At 34.6% G+C, this 17,657-nt stretch overlaps 2 protein-coding genes and 1 long non-coding RNA gene across 3 annotated transcripts in view; 2 read left to right on the top strand and 1 right to left on the bottom strand.

Moving 5' to 3' along the window:
- The window catches only part of LOC147066449 (uncharacterized), a 102,406-nt gene extending 92,390 nt beyond the window's left edge, over positions 1-10,016 (bottom strand). The window contains exon 1 of the long non-coding RNA XR_015071601.1: positions 9,998-10,016. This is a non-coding gene — a long non-coding RNA (uncharacterized LOC147066449). The remainder of the gene's footprint in view (positions 1-9,997) is intronic.
- Positions 1-17,657, top strand: part of LOC147066446 (uncharacterized) — a 594,497-nt gene that overhangs the window by 211,808 nt on the left and 365,032 nt on the right. The gene's annotated exons all lie outside the window — the stretch shown is intronic.
- The window catches only part of LOC147066447 (uncharacterized), a 1,147,709-nt gene that overhangs the window by 774,055 nt on the left and 355,997 nt on the right, over positions 1-17,657 (top strand). The window lies entirely within an intron of this gene.

Here is a 17,657-nt window from a genome sequence, read left to right as displayed (position 1 = left end):
GACATATCAAAATATATAGAGAAAAACACTAAATATACACATTATTTTATCGCGTACACCATTCTGTACACCTACTGTAGAGCATCACACTTCCTTTATCTTTAGCGATAGGTATGGAGGCCCGCTTCAGGATGTGGGGGCCATGACCTCAATACATAAATATGCCAAATTACCACCGATAGTCGTCGATAGCAGCTTTGTGTATAGAATAGATGCGCAGTTACACAAAACTGAGATTGCAACAGAGAACATAGTTACTACAACTGTCATTCATTACCAATATAGCAGGTTATTTCTGCACCTTGACAGAACAAACCGATCTCTGAGATAATTGTCTGAGATACACAAGTCAATACTACTAAGAATAGCAGAGTTCTGATAAATATGCATCATTATAAAAAAAATCACAGTAACGATGTCTAGATTAGAATTATTATCAATCGAAATACATTTATAGAGTAGTTATTAATTATCCGAAGTTTCTATCTGTGTTAAACTTATACATATCGACCAAAATCATACCACAAGCAATAGTGGCAATGCACAACAATATTGCTTCTAATAACTTTTCAAAATATACGCAGAGCATTTAGTGAATTGAGAAAAAGTGTGATTTTTCCGTGTCGTATTTTGAGTTTTGAAACACGCACACATAAGCACATGGCGTCGTTTAAGGAAACGACGTCGATTTGTTGCGTTTTCATTATTCGAGAGGCGTAACCCATTTGGTGCTTGTTTTGGCATAAGCAAAAAATCTGTGTAAATATTACTAATAATAATTTAAGTCAGAAATATGGTTTAATTTTAATTTGATTATTTATTATAAGTAGTTTTTATTTTGAATATATTATGTAAATAGAGAACTTGTGCTGGTAACTTGAAGTAATTGAATAATATACGTTATCGAGAAATTTATTATAGCTGAAGTTTAGTGTCGTCCAGATTGCACCACCAAATAAATCCATTTGCTGAGCATAATATTGGATCCAGGGAACTCAAAAATAATGGTAACTGAAATACCTAACGGGTGATGCGATAGCAAGTAACCGACTCGAGTAAGGAAGAATTCGGGTTAAACTTACACACGTGTCAAGAATACGTTGTACGTCGAATACTGAAAACTGCTCTTAGTTTATGCATTTACGCTCATTTAATGTTGGTGTATTACACACACTATTGCACGTGCATAATGCGTGCTTCGTTTTCGTAGGACATTCACACATTCAAAAACCCTGCATCAACATGCGCCGTATTGAATATAGCCTATCGGTATTCTATTTATTATCTGTTCTGTGATTGGATCATAATGACTATATAATTAAAATCTGACTACGTTAATTACTTAATCATACAAATTTATTTCAAGATTATGGGATCCGTTTAATGTGTTTAAAAAGCTCTATAAATATTATATTCAATTATGAGTTGGAATTGGCTTCCCTGGCAGGCTTTATGAACTTGGTCTTATTCCCCGTTCAACATGTCCATGTGCGTATCCGGAAATTTGTACGTAAATAGTTCACCGCAGGACACTTATTCGTGCGCCGCAGTACGTGAAACATGAGTTCGTGTAACATTTAATCAAATGATGAGTTCTTCGTTGAACATTTCTCCGTGGAGTATATTTGTACATATCCTACAACATGTGGCAAATTTTATGAGATGTATTTACTGGGTTAGGTTAGGTTAGGTTAGGTTAGGTTAGGGTTAATCTAATTGGAACAGTACTATTTGCAAACTATCGCCGCATTTTGTAAGATACGTACAAATGTATTACACAGTGAAATGTTCAACGAAGAACTCGTCATTTCATAAAATGTTATACGAACTCATGTTTCACGTACTGCGGCGCACGAATAAGTGTCTCACGATGAACTGCATACGTACAACTTACGTGTAACCATCCAAGTGGTGGAGAAATAAAGGATGCAAACCGCATCCTTTGGGAATGTCCTAAAATCTGTATGGAAAGGAAAAAGCTGCTGTAGTTGGTTTAACCAATTGTTGGGATTGTTGGGCTGTCCGAATTGGTCGCCACAAAGGCTAATTTTGTTGCATTTAGATAATTTTTCGTTGTCATATTGCCAACGTGTTCACTTAGATTGTTCGGCAGTTTTGTATTAGCTTTGGTTACTTACTACAATTTCTAATTTTGCCTCTACGTGTTCCTCTCTCCTACGAGTAGAGTCATGTAAATTCAGTCAAGCATATTTGAGTGCGTGGCGACCTCAGTGACCTGAGATATTTCCAGTATTAAAAAAGATGTTTGACATCCAAAATTAAGGTCCGGTGATACGCCTGTTAAAGACCCGGTGTGGTGTGGTGCGGGGCGTGTTTTGTTTGGTGAGGCCATTAACTTTAATGTCTCGTCTTTTGGACATGTCGCATCAACATATGAATGCAAATATTTGATGCCCCAGATCGTTGGACCAATTTATCAATGTCATGAGTCTTCCAGCAACTACAGGAATTGCGTAGGTAGGTATCATATAATGCCAGGGGTTTAACAAGGCAGTTTAATAGCTAAATCATCCGGCTTACAATCTTTAGTCTTGAGATGATGAGGAACAAGGAGAAGAAGTAATAGTTAATTTATCTGAATAAAATGTATATTTTCTGTCCGAAAACCCTTTTATATGTGCACTTGACTACGTATGATAATTTTATTAATAATTTAAGAAAAAATATTTAGTTACTATTCAGTGCATAGATAAAATTGTCTTCGTTAAAGACTTTCTATACATATACGAGTATAATAGTGTCAATAAATCTTGCATTTTTGTTTTACAATGAAGTTTCCACTTAACTACGTTTTCGCACTTGACGGGTCAACAAAGCGCCGCCAAATCGCCGCATTTTCATTACGTCCGCGAGTGTTAAGAACTAAACAGATTACCGGGAAAGCCCAGCTAGTGAGTATAAAACAGAACCGCCTAATAGTCCGGCCCGAGACAGCGGCCGGTAATTCCACGAGTCATGCGAAGCGCACATTATTAAATTATCTTGCGTGTAATTTGGGAAATGTTGTTCCCGATCGGGACGCATTCACGCATTTTCCCCCTAATTTTATCCGGGAACCCCGGCGGCAAGATTGCCGACACGGATAATGCCGGCCGGGCGCGGAAAGGCGTGCAAGATTTTCCCCGGATATGGCTGTTCTTAAATGCCTTCGCATTAAGCGTTTTGTTTGTTTTTTTTAATGATGGTATATACGTAATATGTTGAAGGTAGTTTATTTTGACAGTTTGAGGACATTTTTTTTGTTACGGAACACAATTCGATATCGAACGTATTGTTGACAGTGAGAATGTGGTCAAATTAGGAAGATAACGAATGCACATATAGAAATAATTGGCGAAACTAGGATGCATACATCATATTGTATGGAAGACCCACTGCCCATCTGCCACTGGTAGATCACACAACCTTAAAAAAATCTAATTAAAAAAATACCACAACACAATGAAAAGTCGGTACCTACCTACCTACATATTTTCACAAATACCTATACACTAAACTGTGAAAAATACATAATTCGACGTTGACCCGTTCAATAACTAACATGATTTCTGTAAACGCGCCATTTCTAATATATTTTACAATCGATCCTTACCACAATTCGGTATGTTTTCTCTCTTTGTAATTCTTTATCTATAAATATTGGTACAAGACTGTTTACTGGAAGTCAGGTGGGAACAGTGGCAATTTTCATAGCTGCAGAATTCATGAATAAAATTCAATAATGATAACCTAACCTAACTTAAACTAAACTAAGCTAACCTAAAAAATAATCCAGTATATGTGATAATGATATGGTGCTGGCTTCCATTAAATATTCAAGAGCCTAAATTTTAATAAAACCACCAATATATAATAATATGTAGATAGACTACATATTAATTTATATTAGTATAAAAAAGTTAGCTGATCCATTAAATACCTAATTAATATTCTTTTTCATTTTTCTTTTCTGTTTTTTTCTGGCTCTAACGTTTACTATCAAAACTTTAGTGGTTGCAACATTTTCGCTTTAACTGTTTATTAATTATTCTCCTTAATAAAATAAATGTTAAATATAAATATCGATTAAGCACATAAATATTAATATTTTCCTAAGTATAATAATATGTATTGTTGCATTTACCATGGTGATCATAATATATTAGGTATGTTGGTACATGTCAATATTTAAACAAAACATGTCACATCTACATTTAGTAGTCACCAGAAAAGCTTCGATTCACTTGCTTAACTAAATATTTTCAGTAATTAAAGTTTTCCAGTGTCTAGTTGCATATAAAAAATCCTCAGCAATAGGTAATAATAAATTCTGTGATTTATCCTAGAGCTTTCATAGAGAACATTTTGAATTATTAATTTCATTTTATTTACACAGACTCCGAGCAAGAGTAATAGAAAGAAAACCCCTTTCGTTCACAAAATGCAATTAATGTGACAAATAGCCTCCCTCGTTCAGTAGTGCCCTTTCCTCACCCTTTGCTTGGACTCGGACCATCTAGGAAAGGGCTATAGTAAAATATTATTAATACAGTAACACGTCTAGAGCACCAAACAAAAGATTATTGTATTATATAAAGTAATTGAATTAAATAAAGGTATAGGATAAAAATTATTCATTAAGTATCTAGACAGGTGTCTACCAAAATACCAGAGCAACGTTGCTGGTAAATCGGTAACAATATTAAATAAAGACCGGTATCGCGGTAATTTACTCAAAAATAATAGAATATTATAAGGTTATAAAGTAGTTATTATGACATTTAAGGGCCCACATGCCCTATGTAGGTCAAAATGGTGGTTTTATGGTATTTTCAGAGCACAACCCTGGACATTCCTTAAACTTTGTAGATAATCTATTTATATAATTTTGAAGCCTTATTATCCTTTATATTTATATTTTAAACATTTGATGACTGCATAAAGTCTTTTTATTACATAAAATAGTATTCTTTTAAACCTCTTGATCTAATGTTTTAGAATATAGTCATATTTCAGTACATCTGTGTGCAGTAGTGTTAAGATTTTTTAAATTTATTAATTTTTAAACGCATTTATAAAACCATTAGTAAAAATTATGTGACATTATTATAGTGAAATATATACGATTGATAATCTCTGTAATCCCAAATTTGACGAGAATTAGGCAATTTATTATTCAAAAATGGGCACGATTAACACATTTCAAGACAATTTTAAAGATACTGATTATTAGCTATGTCTTTGACCATTCAATTCTGATAAAATATCTTACGAATAATGATTGTTGTATAATAATTATTGACCTAAGAATAAGGCAGTATTTTTTTGAAATACGTCATTTCTATTGGCATTTCTCAGTGGTTAAGCTACAACATACGGCCGTAACCATAAATTGACAAACGATAAATTAAGTAGGGAGTAAGATCATGTTAACGCGCGTGTTTGAACATGTACCAAACCGAAAAAAACAATCGGTCTGGTGACAATAGCACTGGGATTTAAGGGAAGTGGTAAGTAAGGATGGAATGCGAATATAAATGGCCCAACCACAAACACAGTCATTTAGTAATGTGTTCTCTCCTTACAATATTAATTTGCTAAACCACGTATTAAGCTTAGCTTTCTAATTATATAGTTATGTTTTTGTTTTATTACTAGCTGGAATTATGGTCATTCATAATACCCATCGATAGTGTGAATAATAAATCCTCGTTCATATTGTACACTCTAATTTATTTATCTCGTATAAATAATTGTGAATGTCGTAGTTAATGGCTAAATTTGACTTTTATGATTTACCCATATTATTTTGCATGACAGTTTATAAATGGACAACATTGATTGGTGATATCCTTGTTTTATTAAGGGAAACAAACATACTGAGTTGTTATAGATTATAACTAGGGAATCCAATCCCGAGTCAAAATTCTGATCCCGGGATTTTGGGATTACAATTTGACAATCCCGGGATTGGCATTTTTTCCATTGATATAACATAACATTGATAAAATCGGTCAAAAATAAATCTACTATAATTTATACTATTTAGTACACTTATTGTTAATATTGTATACGTTCAATCTAAATAATATTGTAATATAAATAATAATGCGAATTTAACATGAGATTGCTGTTTCTGATAGTAAATACTTAATGAATGGGTTAGCGAGATTTAAAATAGTAAAGCAAACCATGGTGTACTTATGTCCTTTCCACTTTATAAATTTAATTAGTAAGCCAAATATGAAACTACCGTAAAACGTATGAGATCATGGTGGAATTACTTTGTTAATAGTGCGAAGCATTGTTTTTTTCCAATCTTTCTCATTTTTATTAATTTATGTGAAAAAATAAAATGAATCGGCAACTTACACATAAGTATAAATCAAACTTCATACAAACTCAGTTTATTTCTAATGTAGTGATTTGTTATTAAAAGTATTTTTTCTGTTATATTTTCGTTTTTATTTTATTTTCTATAAAAATTGATAAAAAAAATCAATCCCGAAAGTTACGAGATTATGTTTATCAATCCCGGGATTCATAGGTATCGAAAATTGCTCGGGATCCCGGGATTGGAATCACTAATTATAACAAAGACTAATTTTATTATAAATGATAACATGCGAATTAGAGCCATCTTCGGGACTGAAATCAAACGACAAAGACAATCTAACTACTCAACGATGAGATGCATAAAAAAAAGTCTTTTAAATTAAAAAAAAAATAATACTTTTAGTGGCGAAAGTGTTAAGTCCACCCCGTACAATCCGGGCGGGGGGACATCTCGGGTCCGCACCGCGCCGGCGGAAACACCTCGGCGCCGGGTATGGTAATTAACCCAGCACGCACACTCGTTTTGTCTAATGAACGTTCATGAATTATGAATATTCGAGAGCGGGGTATTATTGTCGCTATCGGGCCGCGGATCGGTCACGGTTGACGGCCACTGGCCCTAAGGCTGAGAGTTTTATTTTACAAATCTACAAGTCGACACTTGGGACGTGCATGATATATTGACATGCCCTGATTTTGACTTGCCTTCATGTATAATCTCACTCACAACTTAAACCTGAATTAATTACAAGAGTTAGTTCATGTAAAGTTTCTTGTAAGTACCTATATATTCTGTAATAACCAGAGCGTTGGAGCGGACCCGATTTTTGAGTTGCTCCGCTCCGAGACCTAATACTTGCTCCGGCTCCGCTCCAGGGTCTGCTCCGCTCCGGGTAAAAAGGTTTAATAAGTATCATAATTATGTACTTATACAAATGTTAAAAAAATAAGTAGTTTTAAAATAATCGTCATTTTCATAATTTCACAAAACCGATAGCAAATCGTCTCTCACTATTTGCCTCTTCTGTCAAAAAGGTGAGGTTATTTATCACTCGGCAGTGTTGTCATATTTAAAATAATTCCAGTGTTGCAAAGTGTCAAAATATACTGTTTTAATTGGTTTTTGGAAGAAAATTTAATAATAAAATAAATCATCCGGAGCAATGGAGCACTACAAATTTTCGGTACTCCTGCTCCGGGTAAAATCCCATTGCTCCAGTGCTCCGTGCTCCTGCTCCGAGCTCGTTCCAACGGTCTGATAATTACCTTCCATCGTAGGTAAACAATATTTATATTTAGGTACAAGCTGACTAAAAAAAATATTATTTATAATTCTCTGCAATATTGAACAAAATTAATAATAAAAAATCGGTAATTTTGTATTGACCAAAAAATATTGTTTAATAATTATGCGTTTCATAATGACTTTCAAAAAATTCGAGCATGCAGTCAATTAAATAATTTATAGGTACTAGTGGATGGATGCTTGTTTTTATCTCATAATAAATAAATAGCCATAAAATAAACGGTTAGGTACATGTAAATTGTACGTATTACATTTTACCATAGCACAGTTCGCCTAGTAGGTACTACGGTCATCTCTGATCTTGGCAAAATTCATGAATTCAAGAATGAAAACCTAACCTAACCTAAAAAATGATCCAGTATATCGGCTATTCTCAAAATTTTTTTGCCGTGACTTCCTGAAAATCGACAAGAACCGTGTTTTAGTTTGACATGAATTTTATCTCAGCACTATACCACTATATATTTCCGATACAACATTTCACGATGAAGTGTGATACGGCGAACTACATAATTATGTACGAATGGTACCAACTTAAAAATTGACAATGTATTTTTTTGTCAAGGTGATCAATTTTCCGTTAACCCTTTTCACATGTTTTTTATACGTAGCACATCTGTACTTATAACATTTATTAAAAAATTTAAATAGAAAAAATATTTATAATTATGATAACATAATATTGTTTAATTGTTTGCAGGCGGATATAATGTCGTTTAAATATATACACATATGTCCTCTTTCTTTAATTTGGATTAAAATTAGTTCATTTGTATAATATATTTAAAAATAAAAAAAAATCACTTTGTTTAAGCTCGCCATAGGAACTTATTATTGTTACGTATTTATTATGTGATAATTTTAACGTCAATTTCAACCTTGTCAACTTGGAGTCCAGCATTTTTGTATAGACATCTAGCTTGCAAAATCTCCATCTGGCGTATGGCGTTAAGCTTAGCGTTTTTCGACACCGCAAACACTTCAACCTTCCCATAATAAAGCTAAAATATTACACCAGATTTGCTCGAAAATCAACATCTTGGTCTGAGGTACTTAATATCTTACTAGAAAAAATACTTGGTGGCAGCGTCACCTGTCAACATTTTTGTCGATGCGCTCAATGCGTTCAGCGTATTCAGTACGCAGCAGATATAGATAATGTGTGTGCGTCTGTGTGAGTCTTGCGCTGCGTTACAGACAGATACAATATGACAAATATATAATACTTATACACCTTATAATTATGCAATACCTACACTAAAAAATGTTAAATACAAAATGACGACCAAATTTATTACCTGCTTTAATTTTTAATTTTATGACCTATTCTAAGAATTAGGTACCTACTTGTAAAATACTAAATTATTTTTCGATCTTTGTTCTTGTGAAAACGATGTTTATAATAGTAACACATTTTTTTTGAAATGATAGTTTGTACACTTTGAAGAAAATGACAGTTTGTACACTTTTTCTATTTTGAAAAAATCTAGCATTTTATTAAGTCATTTGGCTTATTTTATTATCCTATATGCAGTGACGCCCCGTGGGGGTAGGCATGTTGAGCGTCGCTTGGGGGCGGCAGTTACTCGAAGGGCGGCAAATCGAAGAGAATCATTTGGAATATATAAAAATAGTTACCTAAACTTAGTAATAATGAAAATATCTTTCCATTGAAAAAAATCAGCTCACTGGTTTTATCGCGTTTGCGATATCTAGTTTACTTCCATTGCCCTTCGACGTCCTTGATGGCCAGAAACGACACGTGCAGATTTGCGAATAATTAGTCTGATATTTTGTTAGTAATGACATTTCTTAGATATTGGACTCATAAAAGGATGATACAAATAATATATAAAAAAATGAGGCGGCATTTTGGCGCTGGCTAAGGGCGGAATTTTATCTAGGGACGTCACTGCCTATCTGGCATATTTTTGTGAATTTGTTGGCAACACTGGTCAATTTGCAACCATTACTTTCAAATACTTAATTCCATCACTGGAAAAGGATACCAACATACTCTTATATCGTACTGATATAGCGAGACAGTGCTACGGTAAAATAATGATTAAATTTCTCGTGAATTATATAAATTAGTAAATATTTATATACTTGACCGCCAAAATTCTGAATACAGATCTGCTCAGCAAGAACCAAGCATATGGATTACCTGAATTACCTCACTCCCTAAATCTTGAAACACATTACTTTGAGTAGTAAATAGTAGCAGTGTCGGACTTAGAACTAAGGCCCCACTCACGAGGCGCACACCCGCGGCGAAATTAGCCGCCCTCCGCGGGAGGCACACGAATAAATAATACTTAGTGGAAATTATAGGTGACACTTTCTTCATCTTACCTGAGGTCGGTTCGAAGCCGGTTTCAGAGGAGATTTTTGATGTCGCCTGTTGACTGGGTGCGTGTGCCAGAAGGTCAGGATTGCTCTTGGGTCAACTGAGAAAAAAACAGGAAAAAAATATGTTACGAGTAAAATCGAGATTCCGTTTGTTATTATTTGTAAACTAGCAAACTAGCATATGAAATACTTAAGAAGAGAGGCCAGCTGTAATTTAGTCAGTGAAAGTTTTATTGTCATATAATATTATTCATTATAATTGTCATAATAAAATAGTTTTATTCAGAGTGTTGTATTCAAAATGATTGTTTCTTCTGTGAGTAATTATATAATACAAATAATATATAAAATACGTTATGTATGTTAATTAATAAAACGATAAATAATTAGGAACCGTATGCACAGTGAAGTTGAAAGCTACGAAAAACAATAAATTATGTGGTTATGTTTCTTTGGCGATCGAAAGTTATGTTATTTTGTCACTACATACAAAGCAATTAAATGATTACAAATTAATATAATATTATTCAAGATGAAAAGTGTCCTGATGGTATCGCGATGATTTCATGGAGGGAAAGGACGTGTATGGTTTAGGATGCCACTGAGGTGGATACACTTGTCAAATTCATTTTTTTTTTTACATATAGTGAAAATTACAAATTAATAATACAAGACGTTCAGGACATGGCATTATTAGAAGCAAAGAAATATTAATAAAACAGTGTTATATAAAAAATGAAATAGATCAGCATTATGTAAACGTAAACAGTAGAAAATTGTAAATACAAAAGAAATATCAATTAAATACAAGGAAGTACACCGAATGAGCTAAACAGACCCTATTTTAAGAATTTATAAAACGTCCACCATACTCATCCTCACGCAGGTGGATTATGTCAATATCCGAAGTGATTTGGTTGAACAGAGTTATTGCCCTCCCTATTGGCATTGCCAATGGTAGGTTAGTTCCGCTCCTTGGGAGAACAAGCAACGGATGCCCTCGATTCCTAAGATAATTATCAGAGACACACAAACCAACACCACCAGTAGGGGAGCGTGGGGTAATGGGAGCCGGCGGGTAATGGGAGCGACTGCAAAACAGGTACCATCTAACACTAAAATGACTCGGAAATAATCAAAACATCTTCGTCAATCGTCGGCTAAGCCCGTCGATCGCTAGTGGCACGTGCACGCGCGTGGCGAGTGGAAGTGTGTTTTGGGCTAGGTGGTTATATAAATTTACAATACATAAACATCAACGTAAGTACTTAAAAATTTACTTATTTTATCATGTTTGTGTCCATTGTATAGCCAGATACATGTATTTTTGTTTAGTAGTATCAGAATCAAGGTTTAAAATGGTTTGGTTACGTTATTTATCAACCTTCAAAGTAGTTGACATTCGGGTAATTGGAGCCTAGGTGACTCCCATTACCCCTATATAAATATCACACCTCTTTTACTAGTAGACTAAATTTTAATTGTTCCAGATGCCCAGAAATAGAAAGCTGACGACTTTCAAGGCTGGTTGGACGGTGACTTCGTTGGAAAATGCCCTCCAAAACCAGAAAGATTATATTTGTGTTTTTTGCTTAGTTCCATAACATAACGTGTTGATTTTTTTGATATTTTTAGTACTAGAGCATATTTTTGTTGAATTACATTAGTAAATATTTAACATTTTATTGTACCTATGTCTGTTATAATGTGTATAAGTGTTTGTAAGCATATTAAAATATGAAGCTCCCATTACATATTTGGTAATTTTTTGGCTCTCATTACCCTACATGTGGGGTAATTGGAGCCAAATGTGTTTTTTGGGAAAAAGTTTTTTTTCTACCTTAGTTATAGAATTTTTGAGTGGAAATTGCAGTAATATTATTACTATGTAACCAAAGGACTCATTTCAAGTCTTAATAATAAACGATTAGAACATTTTGTTACTTTTTTCAACAATTTCCTTTGTAGGCTGCAATTTCCCCATGCTTCCTTAATGGCAGAGTACGCCGCGCATAAGTCGGAAAATCTTGTGGCATCTCACCTGAATAAATCAGCTCAATCGTCAGATTTAGCACCATAATTATTTTGTACAGAGCTGCAGTCATACACAATAATATTATACGTAAAGATGTTAAGCTTATGCATCAGAGCCTATCGTTTTACATACATTACGATAGACATGCTGAGGTCACCTGACATAAAGTCCATACAACAAAAAAGTCATCAGCATTCCCGGTGAATAATCCGATAAATACGTTAAAGATAGATGGCGCGCTGTGGCATATTTTTTTAAAACCTTTATAATGGTTCTGTAATCTGTATTTATTTATAATACGTTCCTACATATACGATAGATGTCCTTGGCAAATTAAATATTTATTTGGTACGAGTCGGTTATTGGAAAGCCAGCGGCAAATACGTTTTGAAAATAGCCAAAATACTGAATTAATTGTTAGGTTGGGTTAGGTTTCATTCTTGAATTTTGCCAAAACCGGCTATGAAAGTTGGCGCGGTTCCCGCCTGGTTTCCTGTAAACCGACTTGTATCTAAAATACGTAATAAAAACTACCGAAATAGAAAGGAAAGACAGTAGAAAATATGTATGTATCTACCTAATTAAATTAGAAAATGCAGAACAACGCGTAATTTTTTTCATCTCGAGGTGACCATATAGTAAATACTTATACGGTCATCTCTTTCCGATAAGAAAGCTCACGGCGAACTGTACAGTGAAATGTAACCACCTTATATAAATTACATCCCCATAACCGACTTGTATCTACCAATTGCATAGTCTGGAGTCTTGGCCACTGCACTATACGTATTTAAGATATTAGCAAAACAAAACAACATCGAATGTCTGATACAAAATGATCTTGTATTTTTTTCTGGCATTGTAATTTAGTTATTTCCACGAATCGACAACCATCCGATTCTTGTGATTTTTTTTTTCTCACAATCGTAATGCGGCTAGCGATTAAATCGATCGACAGCTAATCCGGAGATCAAATGATGATCATTCGAAATGTGGACTGGCGACTGGTCAATAAATCAACGCGGGCCCGATCACAACATCACAAGCCGCGTGAAAATAACACTCAGATGTTTATTTGATTAGGTATATAGATTAACTCGTGGTACACCGGGCAAAAGGTTAACCTTCAACCAGATTTAGATGTGTGTAACTAATTAATTTAAAGAAAAAAATGACTTCTGAAAATTCTAAATGTGAACTGTTTGCATACATATCCTGGTGGCTAAATGCTATGTCTTGTCTAGTCACTTAGATGAAGTCATGGATTATCACTCACTTTTGTGTCCGGAAACTTGTACGTATGCAGTTCGCCGTATCATGAGATGATAGAGACGTGTTTATAGCCTTATTCACTCATGGCCTGAACACATTACCTATCTTGCTACATTATGTGCTGTTACATTGAGATAAAGATAGTGATTTACTATCTCTATTTCAACGTTTCTCTCTATATCTCAGCGTGACATCACGTGACGTGGTGGTAATGTATTTGGCAATTCAGAGTGATCACGAGCCTCAGCCATGTGAGAATGTAAGAATTGACATTTGAGAGTTTGACATTTGCCTCTCAAATCAGGCATAGTGCCTATTTTTTGTGCTCTATGTGCATGTTCTATAATATATATCTACTTATAATATTTCGGAGGACCTTGAATTTTTTTTCAAGCGTAGGTATTTATTTAAGTACCTATATACAGACACATAATAGTTCTAAAAACATACCTTAATTATCGACATACCAAGTTTTGGCACGTGTCCGGAAACTTGTACTGTGTAGTTCGCCGTATCACACTTCACCGTGAAATGTTGTCTGGGAAATATAATATATTATGGCCGTATATTTCCGATAAAATTTACAGGAAGCCAGCAGCAAACAAATTTTGAAAATAGCCGATATACTGGATTATTTGATAGATTAGGTTAGGTTTTCATTCTTGAATTCATGAATTTTGAAATCAGCTATGAAAATTGAATTAATGTTCATATTGAATCTAATAAAATTGGAGACCGTATGTATAATATAGGATTATCTCTCTCCGATAAGAAAGCTCACGGGGAACTGCGCCACGGTGAACTATTTTACGTACAATCTACGCATAAACCCTTAAAATCAGTCAATTGTTTAAATCAAAATACTGTCACTCAGTAAAAGAATTATATTTATTTCCATTGGTATTAAAAACATTTTCCGACCATGTCCGATCCTAATAAGATCATACGGGCCTCCACAGAGTAGAGGTTTGTATTAACAGATTTTATTTTTTACGAGAAATGGATGTTAGCCACTTGCTCAACCTATTAGGTCCATACCCTGACTCACACACAAATTGAAAAACAATATGTGTACCTGCCAGACCCAGGATTCGAACCTGAGACCCACGGCTTGATAGTCCAACGCTTAAGCCGCGCGGCCACCGTAGGGGTAAAAACATAATATCAGATAATAATTTATCGCGGTTCCTAAGTATTCATTCGAGAAACTGATTGGGAATGACTTCTCAAGTCAGTATTACGCTGTCCGATGTGTCGGCGCGTCGCTGCATCATTCAATGCCGTATCAGAGCAATGCATAGACCCATAGGAGATCAGAAAACGCCAGTCATGTGGAGATCATTCCTAATTAAATCGAACATTTATTTCCTACCGCTTCGATTAATCTTCATTAGCCAGACAGAGCGTTTTCAAATGAACCGAGCGGGGGACTCCAAAGAGTGGACCTTCAGAAGCACCATATCTAGGCAGCGGCACGACATAATAATAATTATTAAGTATTCATTTTATTTTAAATATGGCAAGGTATCTGTATGTGTCTATCATTATGGCAACATGTTTTTTTCAACCATATAATTTACAATTAAAACTCTTATACGCTGGTATTTTTTTAACGTTCAATTATTATTCATTACTCACTTGAGTAAACAAAAAATGATCTAGAAATCTTAGTTAATAAATAGTTATGGATATTGCAGATGCGTGATACAAATAAACCATTATATTGTGTCTTACAAAAGTATTATATAAATTACTGTTATTTACAATATATATCAATACAAGAAAGTGAAGCTACTGATATGCAATCAAAATGGGTTTGGGTCGAAATCACGAAGGCCGAAATCCCGAATGCTGAAATCCCGAATGGCCGAAATCCCAAAAGCCTTAATCCCGAAAGCCAAAATCTTGAAAGCCGAAATCCCGAATACCGAAATCCTGAATGCTGAAATCCCGAATGGCCGAAATCCCGACTGGCCGGATTCCCGAAGGCCGAAATCCCGAAAAATTAAAAATACAAACATCAATAATTGCGCAATTTTACAAGAGAGACAATTTTGTAGAACAAATGGATTTTGTCTCTCTTGCAAAAATTTCCACAAAAATGGGTTTTGTTTCTCTTTTAAAAAAATGCGCAATTCGAGATTGCGCAATTAATGATGTTTGCATTTTTTATTTTTCGGGATTTCGGCCTTCGGGATTCCGGCCATTCGGGATTTTGGCCATTCGGGATTTCAGCGTTCGGGATTTCGGTATTCGGGATTTCGGCCATTCGGGATTTCAGCATTCGGGATTTCGGCCTTCGGGATTTCGGCCTTCGGGATTTCGTCCGGCACCCAGTCAAAATCCACGCCTTATTTTGAGCCAATGATGATAAAAATGTATTAATAATAATACCTACGTCATAATGTAAATAATTACAAGATAAAAGAAATTTTTATATACCACGTTTTTAAATTTTCTGTTGAGTCATATAAACTTGACAATTCTATGTATTAATAATTTAGGACAAATAAGGCAATTGTCAACAAATCATTTTTTTGCCATTTTGCACCAAACAAACAAATAATGTAGAATGCTGAAATGTCATTTTGATTTCCATAGTAACGCACGTATATATTAATAATTTAGTTGCTAGGACCACCCCCTTAACAACCAATAATAGTGGATTGGATTACGGATTTCTTCCGAAATAACTTTCCAAACAAAACAGAATTGAAAATGAATTCAATTCTACTTACAGATGGCTAAAAGTACTTAGTTGAAAGAATGCATTGGCATCGTGTTCTGATATATTCTAAAAGTTTCAAATGTCTAGCTAGTCGGGAAGTTAGTTACAAATTGATTGCAAGATTTGTACTGCCTAAACAACCACCGGACAAACAAGAATACGAGCTAAGGAAAACGTGGTAAAATAGTGAATACTTAACTCAGGCGCACTCGCAGAAAAATGGTATGGGGGGTCCATTTAGAAAAAAATATCCAGATTGAAGATAATGACCCCACCAAAAAAACACCCACCCTGTACCAAACCCGGTCTTAATCGGGCGTATCACGGGACCCTACGTTAGATGTGAAGCATATATTTTTATGTCTGGGATTGTCTCACAAGTAGTTACCGAAAATTGAGGTCGCCATGCACTCAATGTGTTTTGACTGAAATTACATGATTATAAGGAGAGAGATTATCATGGGAGAGGGAAGCACGCAAAAAAAAGCCCAACATTTGTGGCACATTTTTAAAAATGGTATTCATATAACAACTAAACGTCAGTTTACTGTCAAACTTAATGAAAAAATCCCTTACAGAAAATATTCGTGAGAAAACTCTTCCATGCATCGAATACTGGAAAATCAATACTCGCGAGGCTTTAACAAACGATAAAATATTGCATTTCTCAATATTGAAGTCCAGTTTGTTACGCCTGCTCTAATCTAATAATAAAATATTATCTAAAATCTATATCAAGTTAGAGTTGACGACAATCATCCAAATAAATACACTACGTTATAATTTGAACTAGTATGTAGAGTGTAGACAGGCAAGTCTGATATTATCTTCCTCATCGTAACCCCCCGTGAATGAGGAACTTGATCACTATGTACTGTGACGTTTTGGATCAGTTTTTTCCAGTTTACCTTATCTACTGTAAGCCATGTGGACAGAAAAATTAAAAGATGCGTCTCATAGCTGGCTCTCACACCTAAATTCGCTTCGTTTGCCGCCAGCCATAAATCAAACCTTCTAGAAACGTCGATCCGGCGTTGCATATGAATACTGCGCACATCTACCAACGACAGTTGCACGTAACCTCTTGAAACATATATATATTTGGATGCGGCGATGGGCGATCTGGTATAGGAATGACCAATTCATAGGTGTTCGTATGCATTCTGGCGTCTTCGACTCGCAGCCCGGGAAGCATGCGATTTGTTGAGAGCAGCACTAGATGTTTTTTTCAAACTAAAAAGTCGCATTCGACCTATTTGGTAACGGGGTCTAGGACGATTTGGCGCCTGGAAAACTGGACGCCACGCAATTCGAAATTAAATAGACGTTAGGTACTTATAGGTACTTTAAAAAAATATTTAATATTATTATGTATATTTATATTATTATATTATGATTTAATAGTTGGTGAGAATTTCAATATGCACACGTAAATAATGATTTAATCGTGCATATGTTTAAGTTCCAACGAAAAAAAAGTTTTTTATTTTATATAAAGCCTTAGGAATGGTAATTCTCAATCCGCAATAAAAAAAACATTATGTTAAGAGTAAAATGAATTAAAACTAAGTAGTAGATAGAAACTGATTAAAATTCCTCGTCTACGTTCTATATACGTGTCTATGTGG

Source organism: Rhyacophila brunnea, unplaced genomic scaffold (genome assembly GCF_057557595.1).
Source record: "Rhyacophila brunnea isolate RB1 unplaced genomic scaffold, BYU_Rbru_1.0 scaffold_5, whole genome shotgun sequence".
Lineage (NCBI taxonomy): Eukaryota > Metazoa > Arthropoda > Insecta > Trichoptera > Rhyacophilidae > Rhyacophila > Rhyacophila brunnea.
This window is presented reverse-complemented; position numbering and strand designations above follow the sequence as displayed.